Source organism: Oncorhynchus nerka, linkage group LG2 (genome assembly GCF_034236695.1).
Source record: "Oncorhynchus nerka isolate Pitt River linkage group LG2, Oner_Uvic_2.0, whole genome shotgun sequence".
Classification (NCBI taxonomy): Eukaryota; Metazoa; Chordata; class Actinopteri; order Salmoniformes; family Salmonidae; genus Oncorhynchus; species Oncorhynchus nerka.
Genome location: NC_088397.1, coordinates 24,318,766 through 24,331,432, shown reverse-complemented (window position 1 = coordinate 24,331,432; position 12,667 = coordinate 24,318,766). Strand labels below are relative to the sequence as shown.

The 12,667-nt window shown below is 43.6% G+C and overlaps 1 protein-coding gene across 1 annotated transcript in view; it reads right to left on the bottom strand.

Annotated features, from left to right (window-relative positions):
• LOC115144575 (potassium voltage-gated channel subfamily H member 7-like) overlaps nt 1–12,667 on the bottom strand; it is a 121,912-nt gene that overhangs the window by 11,203 nt on the left and 98,042 nt on the right. The window lies entirely within an intron of this gene.

Here is a 12,667-nt window from a genome sequence, read left to right as displayed (position 1 = left end):
GACACACATGCCTTGACCCACAAACAGCTGAACCACCTGGTGTATTTCCCATAATGCAGCTCAGCTGTCTGTTGAGGTCATCTAACAGTGCATTTTGAAAGTATTCAGACCCCTTTTCCACATTTTGTTACGTTACAACCTTATTCTAAAAACTATATTTTTTATCACATCAATCTACACACAATACCCCATAATGACAAAGCGAAAACAGGTTTATCGAAAAATAAAAACAGAAACGCCTTATTTACATAATTATTCAAACCCTTTGCTATTAGACGTGAAATCAAGCTCAGGTGCATCCTGTTTCCATTGATCATCCTTGAGATGTTTCTACAACTTGGAGTCCACCTCTGGTAAATTCAATTGATTGGACATGATTTGGAAAGGCACACACCTGTCTATATAAGGTCCCACAGTTAACAGTGCATATAAGAGGAAAAACCGAGCCATGAGGTTGAAGGAATTGTCCGTAGAGCTCCGAGACAGGATTGTGTCCAGGTACAGATCTGGGGAAGGGTACCAAAACATTTCTGCAGCATTGAAAGTGCCCAAGAACACAGTGGCCTCCATCATTCTTAAATGGAAGAAGTTTGGAACCACCAAGACTCTTCCTAGAGCTGGCTGCCCCGGCCAAACTGAGCAATTGGGAAAAGGGCCTTGGTCAGGGAAGTGGTCACTCTGACAGAGCTCCAGAGATCCTCTGTGGAGATGGGAGAACCTTCCAGAAGGACAACCATCACTTATGGTAGAGTGTCCAGACTGAACACATGACAGCCTGCTTGGAGTTTGCCTAAAGGTATCTAAAGGACTCTCAGACCATGAGAAACAAGATTCTCTGGCCTGATGAATCCAAGATTGAACTCTTTGGCCTGAATACCAAGCGTCACGTCTGGAGGAAACCAGGCACCGCTCATCATCTGGCCAATACCATCCCTACGATGAAGCATGGTGATGGCAATATCATATTGTGGGGATGTTTTTCAGCTGCAGGGACTGGGAGACTAGTTAGAATCGAGGGAAAGATGAATGGAGCAAAGTACAGAGAGATCCTTGATGAAAACCTGGTCCAGAGTGCTCAGGACCTCAGACTGGGGCGAAGGTTCACCTTCCAACAGGACAACAAACCTAAGCACACCGCCAAGACAATGCAGGAGTGGCTTCGAGACAAGTCTCTGAACGTCCTTGAGTTACCCGGACTTGAACCCGATCAAACATTTCTGGAGAGACATGAAAATAGCTGTGCAGCGATGCTCCCCATCAAACCTGACAGAGCTTGAGAGGATCTGCAGAAAAGAACGTGAGAAACTCCCCAAATACAGGTGTGCCAAGCATGTAGCGTCATACCCAAGAAGACTCAAGGCTGTAATCGCTGCCAAAGGTGCTTCAAAAAAGTACTGAGTAAAGGGTCTGAATACTTATGTAAATGTGATGTTTTGTAACGTGTGCGCTGGAAGTCGGGAAGCAAGTTCAGGGAGTGAAACATTTAATCAATAAATGAAACACCATTCAAAACAAGAAACACAAACAACACACAGACATGAAACTGAAACAGGAACAATAACGCCTGGGGAAGGAGCCAAAGGGAGGGACATAAATTGGGCAGGTATTCATGGAGGTGATGGAGTCCAGGTGATTGTCATTAGGTGCTGACGCGCGTGACAGGTGTGCGCCATAATGAGCAGCCTGGTGACCTAGAGGCCGGAGAGGGAGCACACGTGACATGTTTCAGTTTTCATATTTTAAAGACACAAGCAAAAATGTATAAGAACGTGTTTATTTTATTTTATTTTTTATTTTAATTTTACTAGGCAAGTCAGTTAAGAACAAATTCTTATTTTCAATGACGGCCTAGGAACAGTGGGTTAACTGCCTGTTCAGGGGCAAAACGACAGATTTGTACCTTGTCAGCTCGGGGATTTGAACTTGCAACCTTTCGGTTACTAGTCCAACGCTCTAACCACTAGGCTACCCTGCCGCCCAGCTATTTTCATGTCTCTCCAGAAATGTTCGATCGGGTTCAAGTCCGGGTAACTCAAGGACGTTCAGAGACTTGTCTCGAAGCCACTCCTGCATTGTCTTGGCGGTGTGCTTAGGTTTGTTGTCCTGTTGGAAGGTGAACCTTCGCCCCAGTCTGAGGTCCTGAGCACTCTGGACCAGGTTTTCATCAAGGATCTCTCTGTACTTTGCTCCATTCATCTTTCATCTGTCGTTATGGGGCATTTTGTAGCTCTGTCAGGTTTGATGGGGAGCATCGCTGCACAGCTATTTTCATGTCTCTCCAGAAATGTTCGATCGGGTTCAAGTCCGGGTAACTCAAGGACGTTCAGAGACTTGTCTCGAAGCCACTCCTGCATTGTCTTGGCGGTGTGCTTAGGTTTGTTGTCCTGTTGGAAGGTGAACCTTCGCCGCAGTCTGAGGTCCTGAGCACTCTGGACCAGGTTTTCATCAAGGATCTCTCTGTACTTTGCTCCATTCATCTTTCATCTGTCGTTATGGGGCATTTTGTAGATTAATGACGTGAATGAAAAAGGAAACCGCACACGGCTCTTGGTAGTATCACCGATCTTTAATAAGCTGACGTATCGGCCACACGGCCTTCGTCAGAGCTCTGAGATCGGTGATACTATCAAGAGCAGTGTGCGGTTTCCTTTTTCCTTCGTCTTGTTCAATTGTTGCCATGCACCTGCAAATTAGATTGCTCAGAGTGCCTTTTGAATTTTGTAGATTAATGACGTAATAACTATTTCATCCATTTTACAATAAGGCTGTAATGTAACAAAATGTAGAAAGAGTGAAGGCGTCTGAATCATTTCCAAATGCACTGTTAAATTTATACCTGTCCATCTGCCACTTCCTTATAGGACAACAGGGAGGCCGTGTGAATGTCTATAGGGTTGTGACTATATGACAACAGGGAGGCAGTGTGAATGTCTATAGGGCTGTGACTATATGACAACAGGGAGGCAGTGTGAATGTCTATAGGGCTGTGACTATATGACAACAGGGAGGTAGTGTGAATGTCTATAGGGCTGTGACTATATGACAACAGGGAGGTAGTGTGAATGTCTATAGGGCTGTGACTATATGACAACAGGGAGACAGTATGAATGTCTATAGGGCTGTGACTATATGACAACAGGGAGACAGTATGAATGTCTATAGGGCTGTGACTGTATGACAACAGGGAGGTAGTATGAATGTCTATAGGGCTGTGACTATATGACAACAGGGAGGCAGTGTGAATGTCTATAGGGCTGTGACTATATGACAACAGGGAGGTAGTGTGAATGTCTATAGGGCTGTGACTATATGACAACATGGAGGTAGTGTGAATGTCTATAGGGCTGTGACTATATGACAACATGGAGGTAGTGTGAATGTCTATAGGGCTGTGACTATATGACAACAGGGAGGTAGTGCATGAATGTCTATGACAACAGGAGGCTGAATGAGGGCTGTGACTATATGACAACATGGAGGTAGAGTGAATGTCTATAGGGCTGTGACTATATGACAACAGGGAGGCAGTGTGAATGTCTATAGGGCTGTGACTATATGACAACATGGAGGTAGTGTGAATGTCTATAGGGCTGTGACTATATGACAACATGGAGGTAGTGTGAATGTCTATAGGGCTGTGACTATATGACAACATGGAGGTAGTGTGAATGTCTATAGGGCTGTGACTATATGACAACAGGGAGGTAGTGTGAATGTCTATAGGGCTGACTAAATGACAACATGGAGGTAGTGTGAATGTCTATAGGGCTGTGACTATAATACAACATGGAGGTAGTGTGAATGTCTATAGGGCTGTGACTATATGACAACAGGGAGACAGTGTGAATGTCTATAGGGCTGTGACTATATGACAACATGGAGGTAGTGTGAATGTCTATAGGGCTGTGACTATATGACAACATGGAGGTAGTGTGAATGTCTATAGGGCTGTGACTATATGACAACATGGAGGTAGTGTGAATGTCTATAGGGCTGACTAAATGACAACATGGAGGTAGTGTGAATGTCTATAGGGCTGTGACTATATGACAACATGGAGGTAGTGTGAATGTCTATAGGGCTGTGACTATATGACAACAGGGAGGTAGTGTGAATGTCTATAGGGCTGTGACTATATGACAACAGGGAGGCAGTGTGAATGTCTATAGGGCTGTGACTATATGACAACAGGGAGGCAGTGTGAATGTCTATAGGGCTGTGACTATATGACAACAGGGAGGTAGTGTGAATGTCTATAGGGCTGTGACTATATGACAACATGGAGGTAGTGTGAATGTCTATAGGGCTGACTAAATGACAACATGGAGGTAGTGTGAATGTCTATAGGGCTGTGACTATATGACAACAGGGAGGTAGTGTGAATGTCTATAGGGCTGTGACTATATGACAACAGGGAGGTAGTGTGAATGTCTATAGGGCTGTGACTATATGACAACAGGGAGGTAGTGTGAATGTCTATAGGGCTGTGACTATATGACAACAGGGAGGTAGTGTGAATGTCTATAGGGCTGTGACTATATGACAACAGGGAGGTAGTGTGAATGTCTATAGGGCTGTGACTATATGACAACAGGGAGGCAGTGTGAATGTCTATAGGGCTGTGACTATATGGCAACAGGGAGGTAGTGTGAATGTCTATAGGGCTGTGACTATATGACAACAGGGAGGTAGTGTGAATGTCTATAGGGTTGTGACTATATGACAACAGGGAGGTAGTGTGAATGTCTATAGGGCTGACTAAATGACAAAATGGAGGTAGTGTGAATGTCTATAGGGCTGTTACTATATGACAACATGGAGGTAGTGTGAATGTCTATAGGGCTGTGACTATATGACAACATGGAGATAGTGTGAATGTCTATAGGGCTGTGACTATATGACAACAGGGAGGCCGTGTGAATGTCTATAGGGCTGTGACTATATGACAACATGGAGGTAGTGTGAATGTCTATAGGCCTGTGACTATATGACAACATGGAGGTAGTGTGAATGTCTATAGGGCTGTGACTATATGACAACAGGGAGGTAGTGTGAATGTCTATAGGGCTGTGACTATAATACAACATGGAGGTAGTGTGAATGTCTATAGGGCTGTGACTATATGACAACAGGGAGGTAGTGTGAATGTCTATAGGGCTGTGACTATATGACAACAGTGATACAGTGTGAATGTCTATAGGGCTGTGACTATATGACAACATGGAGGTAGTGTGAATGTCTATAGGGCTGTGACTATATGACAACATGGAGGTAGTGTGAATGTCTATAGGCCTGTGACTATATGACAACCTGGAGGTAGTATGAATGTCTATAGGGCTGTGACTATATGACAACATGGAGGTAGTGTGAATGTCTATAGGGCTGTGACTATATGACAACAGTGATACAGTGTGAATGTCTATAGGGCTGTGACTATATGACAACATGGAGGTAGTGTGAATGTCTATAGGGCTGACTAAATGACAACATGGAGGTAGTGTGAATGTCTATAGGGCTGTGACTATATGTCAACATGGAGGTAGTGTGAATGTCTATAGGCCTGTGACTATATGTCAACATGGAGGTAGTGTGAATGTCTATAGGGCTGTGACTATATGACAACATGGAGGTAGTGTGAATGTCTATAGGGCTGACTAAATGACAACATGGAGGTAGTGTGAATGTCTATAGGGCTGTGACTATATGACAACATGGAGGTAGTGTGAATGTCTATGGGCTGTGACTATATGACAACAGGGAGGTAGTGTGAATGTCTATAGGGCTGTGACTATATGACAACAGGGAGGTAGTGTGAATGTCTATAGGGCTGACTAAATGACAACATGGAGGTAGTGTGAATGTCTATTGGGCTGTGACTATATGACAACATGGAGGTAGTGTGAATGTCTATAGGGCTGTGACTATATGACAACAGGGAGACAGTGTGAATGTCTATAGGGCTGTGACTATATGACAACATGGAGGTAGTGTGAATGTCTATAGGGCTGTGACTATATGACAACATGGAGGTAGTGTGAATGTCTATAGGGCTGTGACTATATGACAACATGGAGGTAGTGTGAATGTCTATAGGGCTGACTAAATGACAACATGGAGGTAGTGTGAATGTCTATAGGGCTGTGACTATATGACAACATGGAGGTAGTGTGAATGTCTATAGGGCTGTGACTATATGACAACATGGAGGTAGTGTGAATGTCTATAGGGCTGTGACTATATGACAACAGGGAGGCAGTGTGAATGTCTATAGGGCTGTGACTATATGACAACAGGGAGGCAGTGTGAATGTCTATAGGGCTGTGACTATATGACAACAGGGAGGTAGTGTGAATGTCTATAGGGCTGTGACTATATGACAACAGGGAGGTAGTGTGAATGTCTATAGGGCTGTGACTATATGACAACATGGAGGTAGTGTGAATGTCTATAGGGCTGACTAAATGACAACATGGAGGTAGTGTGAATGTCTATAGGGCTGTGACTATATGTCAACATGGAGGTAGTGTGAATGTCTATAGGGCTGTGACTATATGACAACATGGAGGTAGTGTGAATGTCTATAGGGCTGACTAAATGACAACATGGAGGTAGTGTGAATGTCTATAGGGCTGTGACTATATGACAACATGGAGGTAGTGTGAATGTCTATAGGGCTGTGACTATATGACAACAGGGAGGTAGTGTGAATGTCTATAGGGCTGTGACTATATGACAACAGGGAGGTAGTATGAATGTCTATAGGCCTGTGACTATATGACAACATGGAGGTAGTGTGAATGTCTATAGGGCTGTGACTATATGACAACATGGAGGTAGTGTGAATGTCTATAGGGCTGTGACTATATGACAACATGGAGGTAGTGTGAATGTCTATAGGGCTGACTAAATGACAACATGGAGGTAGTGTGAATGTCTATAGGGCTGTGACTATATGACAACATGGAGGTAGTGTGAATGTCTATAGGGCTGTGACTATATGACAACAGGGAGGTAGTGTGAATGTCTATAGGGCTGTGACTATATGACAACAGGGAGGCAGTGTGAATGTCTATAGGGCTGTGACTATATGACAACATGGAGGAGTGTGGCAGTGTGAATGTCTATAGGGCTGTGACTATATGACAACAGGGAGGTAGTGTGAATGTCTATAGGGCTGTGACTATATGACAACAGGGAGGTAGTGTGAATGTCTATAGGGCTGTGACTATATGACAACATGGAGGTAGTGTGAATGTCTATAGGGCTGACTAAATGACAACATGGAGGTAGTGTGAATGTCTATAGGGCTGTGACTATATGTCAACATGGAGGTAGTGTGAATGTCTATAGGCCTGTGACTATATGTCAACATGGAGGTAGTGTGAATGTCTATAGGGCTGTGACTATATGACAACATGGAGGTAGTGTGAATGTCTATAGGGCTGACTAAATGACAACATGGAGGTAGTGTGAATGTCTATAGGGCTGTGACTATATGACAACATGGAGGTAGTGTGAATGTCTATAGGGCTGTGACTATATGACAACAGGGAGGTAGTGTGAATGTCTATAGGGCTGTGACTATATGACAACAGGGAGGTAGTGTGAATGTCTATAGGGCTGACTAAATGACAACATGGAGGTAGTGTGAATGTCTATTGGCTGTGACTATATGACAACATGGAGGTAGTGTGAATGTCTATAGGGCTGACTAAATGACAACATGGAGGTTGTGTGAATGTCTATAGGGCTGTGACTATATGACAACATGGAGGTAGTGTGAATGTCTATAGGGCTGTGACTATATGACAACATGGAGGTAGTGTGAATGTCTATAGGGCTGTGACTATATGACAACATGGAGGTAGTGTGAATGTCTATAGGGCTGTGACTATATGACAACAGGGAGGCAGTGTGAATGTCTATAGGGCTGTGACTATATGACAACATGGAGGTAGTGTGAATGTCTATAGGGCTGTGACTATATGACAACATGGAGGTAGTGTGAATGTCTATAGGGCTGTGACTATATGACAACATGGAGGTAGTATGAATGTCTATAGGCCTGTGACTATATGACAACATGGAGGTAGTGTGAATGTCTATAGGGCTGTGACTATATGACAACAGGGAGGTAGTGTGAATGTCTATAGGGCTGTGACTATATGACAACAGGGAGGTAGTGTGAATGTCTATAGGGCTGTGACTATATGACAACAGGGAGGTAGTATGAATGTCTATAGGGCTGTGACTATATGACAACATGGAGGTAGTGTGAATGTCTATAGGGCTTTGACTACATGACAACATGGAGGTAGTGTGAATGTCTATAGGGCTGTGACTATATGACAACAGGGAGGTAGTGTGAATGTCTATAGGGCTGTGACTATGACAACATGGAGGTAGTGTGAGTTTCTATAGGGCTGTGACTATATGACAACAGGGAGACAGTGTGAATGTCTATAGGGCTGTGACTATATGACAACATGGAGGTAGTGTGAATGTCTATAGGGCTGACTAAATGACAACATGGAGGTAGTGTGATGTCTATAGGGCTGTGACTATATGACAACATGGAGGTAGTGTGAATGTCTATAGGGCTGTGACTATATGACAACAGGGAGGTAGTGTGAATGTCTATAGGGCTGTGACTATATGACAACAGGGAGGCAGTGTGAATGTCTATAGGGCTGTGACTATATGACAACAGGGAGGTAGTGTGAATGTCTATAGGGCTGTGACTATATGACAACAGGGAGGTAGTGTGAATGTCTATAGGGCTGACTAAATGACAACATGGAGGTAGTGTGAATGTCTATAGGGCTGTGACTATATGACAACAGGAGACAGTGTGAATGTCTATAGGGCTGTGACTATATTACAACATGGAGGTAGTGTGAATGTCTATAGGGCTGTGACTATATGACAACAGGGAGGTAGTGTGAATGTCTATAGGGCTGTGACTATATGACAACATGGAGGTAGAGTGAATGTCTATAGGGCTGTGACTATATGACAACAGGGAGGCAGTGTGAATGTCTATAGGGCTGTGACTATATGACAACATGGAGGTAGTGTGAATGTCTATAGGGCTGTGACTATATGACAACATGGAGGTAGTGTGAATGTCTATAGGGCTGTGACTATATGACAACATGGAGGTAGTGTGAATGTCTATAGGGCTGTGACTATATGACAACAGGGAGGTAGTGTGAATGTCTATAGGGCTGACTAAATGACAACATGGAGGTAGTGTGAATGTCTATAGGGCTGTGACTATAATACAACATGGAGGTAGTGTGAATGTCTATAGGGCTGTGACTATATGACAACAGGGAGACAGTGTGAATGTCTATAGGGCTGTGACTATATGACAACATGGAGGTAGTGTGAATGTCTATAGGGCTGTGACTATATGACAACATGGAGGTAGTGTGAATGTCTATAGGGCTGTGACTATATGACAACATGGAGGTAGTGTGAATGTCTATAGGGCTGACTAAATGACAACATGGAGGTAGTGTGAATGTCTATAGGGCTGTGACTATATGACAACATGGAGGTAGTGTGAATGTCTATAGGGCTGTGACTATATGACAACAGGGAGGTAGTGTGAATGTCTATAGGGCTGTGACTATATGACAACAGGGAGGCAGTGTGAATGTCTATAGGGCTGTGACTATATGACAACAGGGAGGTAGTGTGAATGTCTATAGGGCTGTGACTATATGACAACATGGAGGTAGTGTGAATGTCTATAGGGCTGACTAAATGACAACATGGAGGTAGTGTGAATGTCTATAGGGCTGTGACTATATGACAACAGGGAGATAGTGTGAATGTCTATAGGGCTGTGACTATATGACAACAGGGAGGTAGTGTGAATGTCTATAGGGCTGTGACTATATGACAACAGGGAGGTAGTGTGAATGTCTATAGGGCTGTGACTATATGACAACAGGGAGGTAGTGTGAATGTCTATAGGGCTGTGACTATATGACAACAGGGAGGCAGTGTGAATGTCTATTGGGCTGTGACTATATGACAACAGGGAGGTAGTGTGAATGTCTATAGGGCTGTGACTATATGACAACAGGGAGGTAGTATGAATGTCTATAGGGCTGTGACTATATGACAACATGGAGGTAGTGTGAATGTCTATAGGGCTTTGACTACATGACAACATGGAGGTAGTGTGAATGTCTATAGGGCTGTGACTATATGACAACAGGGAGGTAGTGTGAATGTCTATAGTGCTGTGACTATATGACAACAGGGAGGTAGTGTGAATGTCTATAGGGCTGACTAAATGACAACATGGAGGTAGTGTGAATGTCTATTGGCTGTGACTATATGACAACATGGAGGTAGTGTGAATGTCTATAGGGCTGACTAAATGACAACATGGAGGTAGTGTGAATGTCTATAGGGCTGTGACTATATGACAACATGGAGGTAGTGTGAATGTCTATAGGGCTGTGACTATATGACAACATGGAGGTAGTGTGAATGTCTATAGGGCTGTGACTATATGACAACAGGGAGACAGTATGAATGTCTATAGGGCTGTGACTATATGACAACAGGGAGGTAGTATGAATGTCTATAGGCCTGTGACTATATGACAACATGGAGGTAGTGTGAATGTCTATAGGGCTGTGACTATATGACAACATGGAGGTAGTGTGAATGTCTATAGGGCTGTGACTATATGACAACAGGGAGGTAGTGTGAATGTCTATAGGGCTGTGACTATATGACAACAGGGAGGCAGTGTGAATGTCTATAGGGCTGTGACTATATGACAACAGGGAGGTAGTGTGAATGTCTATAGGGCTGTGACTATATGACAACATGGAGGTAGTGTGAATGTCTATAGGGCTGACTAAATGACAACATGGAGGTAGTGTGAATGTCTATAGGGCTGTGACTATATGACAACAGGGAGATAGTGTGAATGTCTATAGGGCTGTGACTATATGACAACAGGGAGGTAGTGTGAATGTCTATAGGGCTGTGACTATATGACAACAGGGAGGTAGTGTGAATGTCTATAGGGCTGTGACTATATGACAACAGGGAGGTAGTGTGAATGTCTATAGGGCTGTGACTATATGACAACAGGGAGGCAGTGTGAATGTCTATTGGGCTGTGACTATATGACAACAGGGAGGTAGTGTGAATGTCTATAGGGCTGTGACTATATGACAACAGGGAGGTAGTATGAATGTCTATAGGGCTGTGACTATATGACAACATGGAGGTAGTGTGAATGTCTATAGGGCTTTGACTACATGACAACATGGAGGTAGTGTGAATGTCTATAGGGCTGTGACTATATGACAACAGGGAGGTAGTGTGAATGTCTATAGTGCTGTGACTATATGACAACAGGGAGGTAGTGTGAATGTCTATAGGGCTGACTAAATGACAACATGGAGGTAGTGTGAATGTCTATAGGGCTGTGACTATATGACAACATGGAGGTAGTGTGAATGTCTATAGGGCTGACTAAATGACAACATGGAGGTTGTGTGAATGTCTATAGGGCTGTGACTATATGACAACATGGAGGTAGTGTGAATGTCTATAGGGCTGTGACTATATGACAACATGGAGGTAGTGTGAATGTCTATAGGGCTGTGACTATATGACAACAGGGAGACAGTATGAATGTCTATAGGGCTGTGACTATATGACAACAGGGAGGTAGTATGAATGTCTATAGGCCTGTGACTATATGACAACATGGAGGTAGTGTGAATGTCTATAGGGCTGTGACTATATGACAACAGGGAGGCCGTGTGAATGTCTATAGGGCTGTGACTATATGACAACAGGGAGGTAGTGTGAATGTCTATAGGGCTGTGACTATATGACAACAGGGAGGTAGTGTGAATGTCTATAGGGCTGTGACTATATGACAACATGGAGGTAGTGTGAATGTCTATAGGGCTTTGACTACATGACAACATGGAGGTAGTGTGAATGTCTATAGGGCTGTGACTATATGACAACAGGGAGGTAGTGTGAATGTCTATAGGGCTGTGACTATAATACAACATGGAGGTAGTGTGAATGTCTATAGGGCTGTGACTATATGACAACAGGGAGACAGTGTGAATGTCTATAGGGCTGTGAATATATGACAACATGGAGGTAGTGTGAATGTCTATAGGGCTGACTAAATGACAACATGGAGGTAGTGTGACTGTCTATAGGGCTGTGACTATATGACAACATGGAGGTAGTGTGAATGTCTATAGGGCTGTGACTATATGACAACAGGGAGGTAGTGTGAATGTCTATAGGGCTGTGACTATATGACAACAGGGAGGCAGTGTGAATGTCTATAGGGCTGTGACTATATGACAACATGGAGGTAGTGTGAATGTCTATAGGGCTGTGAATATATGACAACAGGGAGACAGTATGAATGTCTATAGGGCTGTGACTATATGACAACAGGGAGGTAGTATGAATGTCTATAGGCCTGTGACTATATGACAACATGGAGGTAGTGTGAATGTCTATAGGGCTGTGACTATATGACAACAGGGAGGCCGTGTGAATGTCTATAGGGCTGTGACTATATGACAACAGGGAGGTAGTGTGAATGTCTATAGGGCTGTGACTATATGACAACAGGGAGGTAGTATGAATGTCT